Source organism: Vigna umbellata, chromosome 9, assembly GCF_029865625.1.
Source record: "Vigna umbellata cultivar VRB3 chromosome 9, Vumbellata_1.0, whole genome shotgun sequence".
Taxonomy (NCBI): domain Eukaryota; kingdom Viridiplantae; phylum Streptophyta; class Magnoliopsida; order Fabales; family Fabaceae; genus Vigna; species Vigna umbellata.
The window spans coordinates 45,039,283-45,053,752 of NC_142173.1; the positions used below are offsets into that span (position 1 = coordinate 45,039,283).

General features: G+C 37.2%; 1 long non-coding RNA gene and 1 pseudogene across 1 annotated transcript; both read left to right on the forward strand.

Moving 5' to 3' along the window:
* The first annotated feature begins 4,146 nt into the window (after window positions 1-4,146).
* LOC148193666 (uncharacterized) lies at window positions 4,147-5,524 on the forward strand. The gene is made up of 2 exons (XR_015782266.1): window positions 4,147-4,858; window positions 4,935-5,524. It is a non-coding gene; the product is annotated as an uncharacterized LOC148193666 (long non-coding RNA).
* A 1,938-nt stretch (window positions 5,525-7,462) lies between these two features.
* On the forward strand, window positions 7,463-14,217 carry LOC148193667 (uncharacterized; annotated as a pseudogene).
* Window positions 14,218-14,470: the final 253 nt, after the last annotated feature.

The following is a 14,470-nucleotide window of genomic DNA, read 5'->3' on the forward strand; positions in this document are numbered from 1 at the left end:
CTCTTTTCCAAATAAGCTCGTAATAATCGATTATTATACCAAATAATCGATTATCTGCGCAAAGACTCTCTAAACAGGAAAAGTTCTAAGAGTTCTTACATTAACAAAGTAATTCCTATACAATTAATTCTACAAAATGCTTTTAAATAAATACAACAAAAGTCTTCACGTTCTTCATCTTGTAGCATCATCAAAACCATAATATCTTCAAGACACCAATGCTCCTCATTGGTAACAATCTCGCCCTTTTTGATGATGATAAAAAATCTCTTGTTTAAAAGTATTTCTAAATATCTGCACATATTTCAGACTTACAAACATACAACATGTTAGTAATAACTACACTAGTTTAGAAGTTTTCTCACCCTTTTTGATCATAACCAAAAAGTAAATAGAATCTCCCCCTCAAGTGTTGCTCCCCCTCAACAAAAGAATGCAATTCAAATATTATAAAATTGTTGAGTACGAGATGCAATTCAAATATTATAAGGGAAAAGAGTAATTGATCTAGAATATAAATAAATAACAAGATATCAAACAAACTCATATATCTCCCCCTCAAATAGGTACCATTTATCACAAGATTATGACATAAGATGTCAATAAAAATTTCTCCTCTTTTTATCATAAGCAAAAAGATCGTTAATAAAAATTCCTCCTCAAATGGTTCTCCCCCTCAACAAAAATAGATGCATTTCTTTCAAAACAGAATAAAATTTAAATTTTCATAACATGAAAGAGAAAAATACATCATGAATTACAAAATGGAAATTCAACTCTAATCAAGAAATGCAATTAAGACATAAAAAGGAGGGGTTGGAGGATAATCAGGAGGTTGAAGATGTCAATCAAAAAAATTCTCCCTCTTTTTTTTATCATATTCAAAAGATCATCTAATCTTGATTCTCTCCCTAAATTAATTAAATTAAAAAGAATTTAGGTCCTTTTAATTCATTAAAAATTACTCCCCTTAAAGTAATATTCCCCTTTAAAATCAAAAACAAATTCCAAAAAAAAATTTAAAAAAAAGTTTTTTTTTCAGAAATTTAACTTAAGATAATCGATTATCACTTTAAATAATCAATTATTTGTGATTCAAATTTGTACGTTAGAGTGAAAATGACCTTGATAATCGATTATCATCCCTTGGTAATCGATTATTTACGTTAATTTTCGAAAAATGCAAATTTAGGCCAAATTTTCAACCTAAGACACATCTAGCATTCATAAATTATTTTCAAAGCTCTTAAAAATTACCAAGATACCATAGAGCTCCTTTTTGTTTTTGAGAATTCAACCTACAAAACAACACAATAGAGTTTTGGTCCCCATAATCTCATTTGGGTGCTTTGAGGTTAGAGACAAACTACTTTATAACAGGAATCCAAGTATCTTTTCCATTAGGAATATCAAGATGTTTGATTCTACATTTATTTGAAGTGTGCCCCTTTTTCATGCAGTAAAAACATGTGACAACACTTGGGTTTCTATAAAAGACAGTTCCTTTTTCAACCCATACCCTACGACTTCTTTTAATTTGGTTCTTACTTTTAAAAACACTTTTGTTTTTATAAACCTTTTTAACAGTTATAGGCATTTCAACATTATTATTTCCAGGTGCAACTTCAAGAAGATTTTCAAGAATATCAATATCAAGTATATGATTCTTACGTGAAAGACATTCAACAGAATGTTCAACATTTGAAGACTCTTCATTTCCAAGTTGCAAATTTTATTTCTCAAACTTACTTCCTCGTCTAATGCCTTCTCATATTTAATTTGCATATCTTTAAATTCCTTTTTCAAATTTTTATGAGCAGCATTCAATTTTTCAGATTCATCAAGTAATTCAAGAAAAGCTTTTTGCAAATCAAATTCACTAGTTTCAGAATTAGAACAACTTAGTTGGCTTGCAGTATCATCAATATTTATCGTCAAACACAAGTTTGTTTCTTCATCATAATCACTTGAGCTACTTGATTCATTATCAACCCAAGCAATGTAGACCTTCTTCTTTTTGTGCATTTTCTTGATAATTGGACAAACGACTTTTACATGACCTCTTTCACCACATCCATAACATTTATAGCTTGATGAGGAGCCTTGATTGTCCTTCTTTTTCTTCAAGAATTTGCTTCCAGATGATTCATCGTTGACCATCAAGCATAAATTTTATTGCTCATTAGAATCGCTTGAGCTTGAGGAGTTTGATGTAGAGCATGAATAAAAAAATGTCAACTTATCCACATCTGTGACTTTATCACGGGTCACTCTTAAAAATTCCCACATTTCCTGAGCACTTTCATAAACAGAAACTTTGAAAAAATCATCAAGGGTTAGTACACATAAAATTATATTTCTGGCCTTAACATCATATTGTGCCATTCTATTTTCATTCATAGTCCAGTTAAAATATGGTTTTTTTGCTTCCACACCATCAACAATACTTTTAGGAATATAAGGATAATTTTTTATAGCTTCCCAGATGCCTCTGTCAATTGACTCTAATTAAAAATACTTGCATTCTTATTTTCCAAAACGCATAATTTTCCCCCGTAAACAAAGGATGTCTATCAATAGAAGCACCCTCAACATAAACTTGGTTATGACCGCCCATTTTTGAAAAATTTGAAAAGCTATCAAAGCAAGCTCTGATACCAATTGTTGGAACAATCGGTATCGTCGAGTCGTGCAGCGGAAATATAAAATAAGAGTACGATACATATTGTTAAAAACAAAGAACTTGTTTGGTCAATTTTAAAAATGGTCCCTTTAATTTTCTCTTAAACGTTTTATCAAACAGTTGATGTGCTAAGAGTTTAAAGAGTGTCGAGTTCAAGAATATCAACATAGAGATTTTATCCTGGTTCGAATCAAAAGATTCTACGTCCAGTCGTTAATCACTATGAATAGTGATTAACCTTTTTCACTAAAATAATGTTTGTATAAATTACAAGATATGAAGTAAGGATTAAGAAATGAGAACACCTTTCGTTCGACAAACGAACAGAAGAACCTTCCTTCGACAAACGAACCGGAAGAGACAACTCAGCCAACTTGAAGAGAAGCGCTCTAACCTTTGACACACAAAGCGCGAGCTTCTCCTTTTCACAAGACTTTACAAGAGCACACTATCACTTTGAGAACTTCCTCAGACAAAATGTATTCTCAAAATGGCATAGATTCCCTTTTCACTCACAGAGAGCTTCCCTTAGGCACACAACTCTAATACTCTCAAAATGAAAAGTTACTTCCTAAGAGCTGTGAAGACCCCTATTTAAAAGCCCAGGGTCAGAAACTGAAAAGTCTTCTCCCAACTGCCACAAATAATCTATTATTATAAGTGATAATCGATTATTTGTGTCCGTTATGGGGTTTTCAAAAAGTGATAATCGATTATCCTGAGTGATAATCGATTATTTGCGCAACTTGGGCAATACTGATTCAAACTGAAATTATCAATTATTGATACGCTGTCATTGAAGCTATCAAATTAATACTACTTTTCAAGGAAACTTAAGTATTGCCGAGTAGTATTCAAGAAAGTAGATAGGGTTAAAGTAACCCTGAGTCGTCTCCCAATGAATACGAAATTGTCTTTCAATATTTAAATCTTATGAATGCAATGCAATGATAAAAGTGATGTTTGGAGAATGTTTAAAGAATAAATAAGAAACTTAAAAACAATTATGATGAAATAGACTAATTCCACTGCTTTTCCAAGATAGATTCATCATCGGTTATCCACAGATAATTGTTCAATTGACTATTGTTTAAGTTTCAAATTAATTATAGTACATTCTTAATTAATTTGAGGGCTATCATGCAATTAACCAAAGTATATTCTCAATCAAATGCAAGACCTTTCTAGATTATTCACAATAAATTCAACCAAAGTACATTCTCAATCAAATTCTATTGTGTTTAATCATGTCTATTCTTAAATCTCCTAACCAAGTTAAAAGCTAATCAATCAAAGTAAATTCTCAATTGATTATAGTTGAAATTATTACTAATCAATCAATGTACATTTTCAATTGATAGTAAAAACCATTTAATCATATGAAAGTTCCTAAATTAAATCAAAGTAGATTCTCAATTAAACCTAGAAACCCTAGAACTCAAATAATCCATATGCATGTAGATTCAAACACATTATGATGCAAAAATCTTTGCTTTTAATTTGATAAAGAGATGAAAGACATAGAGAGAACAACTTAAATCAATAATCAAAATAAACAATTGCATTAACTCAATCTAACCTCAAAATCCATATAACATTATTTGGAAGATATTTTCTATGGATATTCCCAAATTAAATTAATTCAACAACTGAATTTTATCTTTTAGCTTTTCTGGCTTTCCAAAATTGCACAAATGTCCTGAAATTTCCTCTATCTGCACTTTAGCCCCTTCAGAATTCCCCAAAATTGCACCAAAACCCCTGTTTGACCAACCTTGACCAGATTCAAATCTGTTGACCAACTTTGACTCATATGGTCATGGCCAACGAGAGCCCGCCACATTGCAGACCCCACTTCACAAAAATTAGGGTTTTGCAATTGTAGATGGGGAAAACACCTTGCTGCTTCTCCTGCGCCGCGAGAATGAAAGAGGAATCGCGTTTCTGGATTAGTGTTTGCTTTGCAGGTTTGAAGATGAATGAAGCTTGGATGGCAGCGACAAGGAGGCTCTCGAGATGATGCCGACTTTGGGTGGTATTCTGCAGCGGCGTGATGGTGATAAGCGTGGTGCGCGACAGAGAGGTTGGAAGTGTGCCGCGATTCTGGTGGTGGAAGATGATTTCGCCGCTCACGATTTCTTCTTGGTGAGGCAGGATTGGACGGAGATGAAGATGGTGAGAGAGAAGCGTGGTGGCTGTGTTGATGGTTGCTTGCGGTGGTGTTCTGGATTTGATGATTTCTTTCTTGCAGGTGGTCGTGTGTGAAGCGTGGTGATTCTTTTGGTTGCCTTCTACGGCACGACGGCTCATGGTCTGGCGGAGGCGGTGCGACATGGTGGTTGCCTCTCGCGGATGACGGCCTCGCGATGAAGAAGGGGGAGTGGTGGCGCGATGAGAATCGGTAGCGTTCCGGCGAGAAAGGAGTTGGCAGCACAAGGAGATTTTGGACGTTCATGGTGGTCAGCATGGAGGATGGCGTTAAGGTTGGTGGCGGAGCTTCGGTAGCACAACTGACGGCTAGGGTTTCTGGATAAGGGTTTCTCGGTTACAGAAGATGGTGATGTGGTAGAGGGTGGTGTGGCAACATGTGGTTGGATAGCACTTAGGGTTTAGATTGCCACATGACATTGATCTGGTGGAGTCTAGTTTAGGAGGGGTGTGTATAGGAAACGTAGAGAGGTGTAGGAGAAAAGACTTAGTGTTTGGCTTAGTATTGGGCCTGATTAAGAAAAGAGTGGTGTATGTAGGGAAATTTAGGAGGTACAAGGGTAAAAACTGTCTGTTTGGCCCATTTGTATATTATTTTCCAAAGAAAATCTGATTTTGGGCCTTAATTTGCAATTTGGACCAATAAAGCTTTAATTTCAGCTGCACAAATAAATACTAAAACATCCAAGAATAATTTATGCGCTAAAACTCACCTTTTACGTCTCTTTAATTCACAAACCCAATAATTCCAATTGTCATAGATCCACTTTAAATCAACCATTTAAGTACAAATATCTCATCAAAAATTTGAATTTTAAAGCATAAATGTGGGCATAAACATGCACTCATCAATTATTCTAAGAAATAATCGATTATTTGCGCGAGCAACTCTTTTCCAAACAAGCTCGTAATAATCGATTATTTGCGCAAAGACTCTTTAAACAGGAAAACTTCTAAGAGTTCTTAGTAATTCTTATACAATTAATTCTACAAAATGCTTTTAAATAAATACAACAAAAGTGTTAAAATAGAATGACTTAATTTTCAACACCAAGAGGGGAGGGGCGGGAGGTGCGGGGGGGGGGGGGGGGGGAAGGTGGGGGTGGAGGGGTGGGGGTGGAGGGGTGGGGAATTGGTGAAACACAAAAACAATGTTTTCTTTAAATCTTTTTCGCAAAGTAGATGCCTTTAAAAGCTTTCTTGAAATGCAATGAAAAAGACTTTGTAGTGCAGCGGAATATAGTCAAATGTGCAAAATATAAAGTCGACTGAATGTAACAGAGTAGGGATAGAAAGTGGGAGTTTCAGCCTTAGAGATATTGGTTGTTTTTGAAGGAAAACCATGCAAGGAGTAGCAGTTTTCTTGGGTGTGACCCATCCTCTTACCGTAAGTGCACTGTAAACGTCCCCTACCTCCACGTCCTCCTCCTCTAGTGCCCCGTCCTCCTCTTCCCCGCGTAGCAACCATGACAGATGGTTCCATTGTTTCAAGAGCTTCCTGAGATTGAGGCACTGGAACATGAAGAAGACGTGTGGTCAAGGCTTCCAAGGAAGAGACCTCATGACTTGTCAGAAGTTGATCTCTGATCAAATCAGGGTGTAAAGCACGGAGGATCATCACCATATAATACTTGTCAAGCTTCTTCTTGATGTCTTCCGAAGATTCCACTTCCAAGAACATTCTCAACTCTTCCACAACTGCTTGGGCTTCAGTCATGAAGGAGACCATATCATGGTCTGTCATTTTGAGACATGCAAGCTTGTTTGCTGTATCATAGAGACGTTGAATATCATTAACATAAATGATTTGAGCTTACTTCCAAAAAGAGTGACATGTTTTGAAGGCTCTAAGAGATATCAAAAGTCGGGGTTCCACAGATTGCCACAATAGGGCGCACAATTGGAAATATGCTTGTTTCCATTGTTCTGCTTTTTCAGAAGGTACTTGGCTTCCATCCTGCTCAAGGTGGTCATAATGTCCTTGACCGAGAAACCACATTTCCACGACAGCAGACCAAGAGAGGTAATTCTTTCCGTTTAGCTTTTCGGAAGTAATTGAGGGACTTCGAGAGAAAGAAAGAACACTTCCAAACGCCATTGTTGATAAAAATTGGAGAGGAACTAGAAAGGAGCCAGAAAACCGAGAGGAACTAGAAAACCCTAGGGGTTTCTTAGGGTTTTCTTCAAGGGGAGCTTCTGGACCTCACTGAAGCAAGGTTTTGAGGGGCAGAGCAGAGAGAGGAGGTCCAGGCGACGACTATGGAGGTGTCGCGGTGATTTTCCGACGGCCAGAGGGCGGCGCGTGAGCTGCACGCACCTGTTCGCAGCGCACAAAGAAGCGGCGCGTGGCGGAGTGTGAGGAAGAATCAGACGACGACACTGGTGGGGTTGGTCGTCGCGTGAAGAGGCAAACCAGATCCAGTGGTCGCCGGAAAGAACAGTGACGGCGGACGACGGCGGACGGTAGCAGACGGTGACGGACAGATGCGAGATGGCAGAGAACCAAGTTGAAGAGCTTCAAACTGCAGTTGACAGCTGCAGATAGTGGCAAGACAACCGCGGATGACGGCAATGGGCACCGGACAGATGCAAACAACAATGACAATGCTGGTGGACCACTTTAGGACAGAAACCAGAGCAGGTTCATCCTGCTCTGATACCAACTTGAGATAAAAATATGTTCTCTTGAGGGCTTAAACACCTCTAAACTTACATTTATAGAAAACAAAATAACTAACCACACTCCTTTCCAATTCACTCTTAGTTGGAACACACTTGCACACAACTCATACACAATAACCAATAATTCTAACAATTCTCTTTAGTATTCAATATAGAGATTGAAAATCGTAGGTTTTCTTAATGATTTGTGGTCTTCCTTTGATCTTAATCTGATGCAGAGGCGTGGATTGGCGAAAAGAAGAGAGGCAGCTGTTGAAGAAGCTAACCTTGCTTTCCAAGAATATGAAGATTCGTTAAAGAAACCAGAGAATTCTGGTGGCTTAGAAGATCCAAAAGCTGCTTCTACCAGTGGCAGAAGAGTATTTGGACCAGCCAAAGCTCAAGTATCTGATACCAGGGTAAAATCAGATAACAGCTATGGTGGCAGTGATAGTGAGGATGACTTGGGAATCGGTAAAAGTGGCAACATGGAGAATATGGGAAGTCACCTTTTGCATAACAAGGATTCAGTTGTGATTCAAGAAGACACTGATACTCACAAGGAATCTTTGTTGAAGGTGATGGAAATCTTATTGTCTTTTTTCTTATATGGATGTCTGTCTCAATGGATGTGATACATTTAATGCATTTTTTGTTCACAGACCATTGATGATATTATTGAAAATCCTGGGCCAAAAACTACATGCGAAGTTTCCATTTTTGTGTCAGATCAGTGGAAAAAGGTGCTTTTAATATATCTATGTATATATATATTTTTTTTCTCTTCTATTTTTAATTTGTTTCTTTTGTTAAAGAAATGTATTTTCCATTTATGACCTGTTGCGCTTACGTATTTGTGATAAGCAGGCAAAGAACAAAAATGAAAACACAACTATCAAGAAGTCTCCAAACCTTACAGGGCCAGTTAGGCAAAATAAAAAAGTATAAGCTCTTTCTATTTTGTTACAAGCATAAAGCATGTCATTGGTTTAATCTTACATTTGATTCTTTTTATATCTTAGGATACTGAAAAGGAGATTGGAGAGGATAGTGATACCAATAGTGAAGGACAGATGGTGGATGGAATTCTGTCTTCTGTTTCTAAAGTGCCTTATGAACTTCCTTCTCAAGAGGAGCTCATTAGGCAAGCGTTTGCAGGGGATGATGTAGAAGGTGATTTTGAAAAGGACAAGCATGAGATCCTCGAGGAAGAAAATCCTAACCCAGAAAAGCCTCTGTAACTTCCTGGCTGGGGCCAGTGGACACATATACAGGAAAAGAAAGGTTTACCATCTTGGATGCTGAAAAAACATGAAAATGCCCAGAAAAAAAGGGCAGAGGCCCTCAAAAAGAGGAAGGATGCTCAGATAAAAAACGTGATTATATCTGAAAAGATAGATAAGAAGGTTAGTGTCATAATATACAAGATTTTGAACCTTCCGTATTCTTTTCAATGCATGCAACAATTCATATTCATATTAGAAATATGTGGGGGTTACTTGGATTGTCATATACTATTCCTCATTTTGACTTGTATCAACAGTTATGTTACTCATACGTATTATCATTATTATTAGTTGTAGTAAATTTTTTCTCTACTACCTCATTATTCAAGGCTCCTGTCTTTATTATTTGGTATTATATTGCTTAAAATTTTCATTTAGTATATATTCATGGTCGAACTCTAGTTTTGTAACTTGTGGCTCGAAAAATGTTGCCGACTGCTTGTGCTCAAGTATAGGCTGACCAGTTCTGTACCTATTATTTTGTGGGTCAATTAATTTGTCTTGGTTTTAATTCTGTACTTCCTTTTGGATATGGAAAATGTTATTTGGACAACGAAATTTTGACACACATTTAACAACGCCACGTGTCAGCTCTGCATTGGATAAATGATTTGAAAATAAAACAGAGAAAGGGTTACGGGGCGAGGGGTATTTTGGGATTTCCAGGGTAAAATTTAAAGAATTGGGTTTGGGCGGTTTAGGGTGGGAAAGAAGTTCGTTCAACCCTTCCATCTTGTGTCTCGCTCTCTCGCTCTGTCGTTCGTCTTCGAAGCTTCCATCTTCCCTGTCGTTGTCTCGCTCTCTCGCTCTATCATTTTTACTTTGTGTTAATCTCACTTATAATGACAAAAGTAGTGATTGAAAAATGAACGCAGCATTATAATAAGAATTTGAAAAGTACGAGACCATTTTTAGTAAAATTAATGGTAATTAATGGGAAGGAGTTGATCAAATTCTGAGTGGGGAGATGGGTGTTGGTCATTGATGTAAACGCAAGAAGTGTGGAGTGACCCGTGATGAGTAGGGGGACGAAGTAGTGCAAGGGATGAGTCAGAGTGTTGAAAAAATGGTCTGGTAATCGTTTACAGAATCCTGGTAAACGATTACCCGAGAGAAAATTGGATTTTGTACATAAAGTCCAACACAGGTAGTCAGCCAGGTGAACAGGGGTCACCATTGGAAAAAAAGCTGAGTTTTAGGCAGTTGTGCACCTGTTTTAGGCAGTTGTGCACCTGTCTGAGGCTGGTCCAGGTGTTTCAGTGGTGGGAGATGGTGGTTGGTGATGTGATGTGAGTCCAAGGAGTGTGGGGTGACCCCTCATCAGTTGGAGGAGCAAGCTCTGCAAGGGATTTGTTGACCAAAAAACCATACAAGTGAATTTAAGGGTCATTACTGGTTAGGAGGTTATGTTTGATGACCCCAAGAAGTGGGAAAGAAGTCATTCTTACTGAGGGGACCAAGTTGGACAAGTGTAGAGCTAATCTGCAGAAAAAACATTGTCGTAATCGTTTACAGTGGCCTCGTAAACGATTACACGAGAGAAATCACTGTTTTGTACAGAAAGTTGAACTAAAGTAGTCAGTTATAGTGTCCTGGGTGATCATTGGCAAAAACTGTTAATTTAAAGCACAAGTCCACTTGTATTTACTTGGTGTTGGTGTTTGACTGGTGGTAGAGGGTGGTAGGTGATGGGAGGTGACCCCAAGAAGTGGGGAAGAAGCCATTCTTACTGAAGGGACCAAGTTGGACAAGTGCAGACCCAATCTGCAGAAAAAACACTATGGTAATCGTTTACAGTGTCCTTGTAATCGATTACAGTTTCAAAAAAGGTGTAAACATGATTTCTAAGGCATAATTTGAAAGGTCTTTGAGTATAGATTCCAACAAAACAAGAATAAACTCATTTGGAGTTTGGTGGAGAAAGTTATGAGCAAAAGAACAAGCAAAGGTTAGAGTTGGCAAAAATATATGAAACGCTAACTTGAAAGAATAAACTGTACCAACTCAGATGTCCAAAAATTACAAATTAGTAGTCATTGGAAAGAGTTTTGAGTCTAGTTTCTAATAAAAAAAGAATCACATCATTTGGAAGTCAGTGGGAAAAGTTATCAGTAAAATAGCCAGCAAAGGTCAAAGTTGACAGCATGTTATCTCACCCAAGTTGCTCATCTCATAAACATTGTTTTTTTCCTCCATCATGGGGTGCCAAAACATCACTTCCCACCATTGAAACACCATGACCAGCCTAAGAAAAGTGCAAAAGTGCTTAAAACTCACCTTTTTGGCCAATGGTGACCCCAGTTCACCTGACTGAGTACCTGTGTTGGACTTTCTGTACAAAATCCAGTTTTGTCTCGGGTAATCGTTTACAGTGTCCTTGTAATCGATTACAGTGTCAAAAAAGGTGTAAACTTGATTTCTAAGGCATAATTTGAAAGGTCTTTGAGTATAGATTCCAACAAAACAAGAATCAACTCATTTGGAGTTCGGTGGAGAAAGTTATGAGCAAAAGAACAAGCAAAGGTTAGAGTTGGCAAAAATATATGAAACGCTAACTTGAAAGAATAAACTGTACCAACTCAAATGTCCAAAAATTACAAATTAGTAGTCATTGGAAAGAGTTTTGAGTCTAGTTTATAATAAAAAAAGAATCACATCATTTGGAAGTCGGTGGGAAAAGTTATCAGTAAAATAGCCAGCAAAGGTCAAAGTTGACAGCATGTTATCTCACCCAAGTTGCTCATCTCATAAACATTGTTTTTTTCCTCCATCATGGGGTGCCAAAACATCACTTCCCACCATTGAAACACCACGACCAGCCTAAGAAAAGTGCAAAAGTGCTTAAAACTCACCTTTTTGGCCAATGGTGACCCCAGTTCACCTGACTGAGTACCTGTGTTGGACTTTCTGTACAAAATCCAGTTTTATCTCGGGTAATCGTTTACAGTGTCCTTGTAATCGATTACAGTGTCAAAAAAGGTGTAAACTTGATTTCTAAGGCATAATTTGAAAGCTCTTTGAGTATAGATTCTAACAAAACAAGAATCAACTCATTTGGAGTTCGGTGGAGAAAGTTATGAGCAAAAGAACAAGCAAAGGTCAGAGTTGGCAAAAATATATGAAACACTAACTTGAAAGAATAAACTGTACCAACTCACATGTCCAAAAAATACAAATTAGTAGTCATTGGAAAGATTTTTGAGTCTAGTTTCTAATAAAAAAAGAATCACATCATTTGGAAGTCGGTGGGAAAAGTTATCAGTAAAATAGCCAGCAAAGGTCAAAGTTGACAACATGTTATCTCACCCAAGTTGCTCATCTCATAAACATTGTTTTTTTCCTCCATCATGGGGTGCCAAAACATCACTTCCCACCATTGAAACACCATGGCCAGCCTAAGAAAAGTGCAAAAGTGCTTAAAACTCACCTTTTTGGCCAATGGTGACCCCAGTTCACCTGACTGAGTACCTGTGTTGGACTTTCTGTACAAAATCCAGTTTTGTCTCGGGTAATCGTTTACAGTGTCCTTGTAATCGATTACAGTGTCAAAAAAGGTGTAAACGTGATTTCTAAGGCATAATTTGAAAGGTCTTTGAGTATAGATTCTAGCAAAACAAGAATGAACTCATTTGGAGTTCGGTGGAGAAAGTTATGAGCAAAAGAACAAGCAAAGATCAGAGTTGGCAAAAATATATGAAACACTAACTTGAAATGTACCAACTTAAATGTCCAAAAAATACAAATTAGTAGTCATTGGAAAGATTTTTGAGTCTAATTTCTAATAAAAAAAGAATCACATCATTTGGAAGTCGGTGGAAAAAGTTATCAGTAAAATAGCCAGCAAAGGTCAAAGTTGACAGCATGTTATCTCACCCAAGTTGCTCATCTCATAAACATTTTTTTTTCCTCCATCATGGGGTGTCAAAACATCACTTCCCACCACTGAAACACTAGGACCAGCCTAAGAAAAGTGCAAAAGTGCTTAAAACTCACCTTTTTGGCCAATGGTGACCCCTGTTCACCTGACTGACTACCTGTGTTGGACTTTCTGTACAAAATCCAGTTTTCTCTCGGGTAATCGTTTTCAAGGATGCTGTAAACGATTACCAGACCCTTTTTTCAACACCCTCACTCATCCCTTGCAGAACTTGCTCCTCCAACTGATCAGGGGTCACCCCACACTCCTTGGACTCACATCACATCACCAACCACCCTCTCCCACCACTGAAATTGTCCTTCAAATTAAGTGGTTTTGACATTGGTCACCATGTTATCCAAAATGACCACTCAAACACCAACATCTTACAAACAAGCCTGCAACTTACGAGACAAAAAAAATGACCACATTCTGAAATCCACAAACTCACAACTCATAATAACAATGGTAGTGAATAAATAAAATATGAGACCAATTCAAACCAAAACTCAAATTTTATTTCATTGCACTAAATCGGATACATTAAACTTTGTTTTCTTAATCTATTTACAATGATTACAATTATCATTACTTTCCAAATAACATTTTCCATCAACTAAAATACACAGATTTATTTTGCCTTCTTGCCTTCTCTTCAGCCAATTGTGCCTCCAAATTTGCAACCCTCCTTTTAAGTTCTTCAATTAGAAATTCTTATTCCTCTAAGGCATGCATAAAAGTTTCTCTGCGAATTCTTTTTTGTTTCTTCTTTCCTCTTGGTTTAGCATCCTTTCTCGTCTGTCAAGCGTTCGTTCAAAGTACATATATACTTTGTCGAAAAAGAGTGACGAACACTCAACTGCATAAACCAAAATAAATTATCAAAACAACGAAACCCAATAACCCAAGAACCACAACACAAGGATACGAACCCCAAACCTTAACCCAAACCAAATAAGCATGATACGAGATGCCCAAACCGAATAACTAGGCTACGACATGGAATGGAAAACCACTTACCTTCGTCGTCGGACAATCGTCACCGGAACTTGCCATTCCGCACGATAACAGGAAACGAAACTGGACGGAGACAACACCACGCACACAGAACAAAGTGAAGCGCCACGAAACGTGACCTTCGACCTTCCAAGAGAACGCACCTTCGTTTCCAATAGAACAGAGAAAGGGCTATTTTCGGAATTTCAGTAAAAATAAGGGTTACAGACTTCCGTTTCGTAGGTTTTAAAAAAAAATTATTTTTAAAACAAACCAATCAAACAACGACACGTGGCATTGTCAAAACAGTGTTAAATATGCGTTGTTGGAATATCGCGGTCCTTTGGATATGGCAGGCTGAAAAACTGCATAGTAAATCACTGCCTTTCCCGTTTACTTCCAAAGAGGTGTTTGAACAGAGCATGCGTTCTAGCACGTCATTTAATTTTTATATCATTTATACATAATTCATTGTTATGTCTATCGTATAATATAAAATTAATGTAATATAGAAGATATCTATTAACAGTATATTGGAAAATGTATTATTATTTTTTCTTGAAAAGGCACACCATTTATTATTATTTAAACGTCTTCTACTTAAAAGTGAGTATATTTTAAGTACTTCAACAACGACCATTTAATTAGTTTTTTGCAAGGCATGAAATAAAGGAAAGTATTATCATTTTTGCAAGTATGAATGATAATAAAGACGACAAT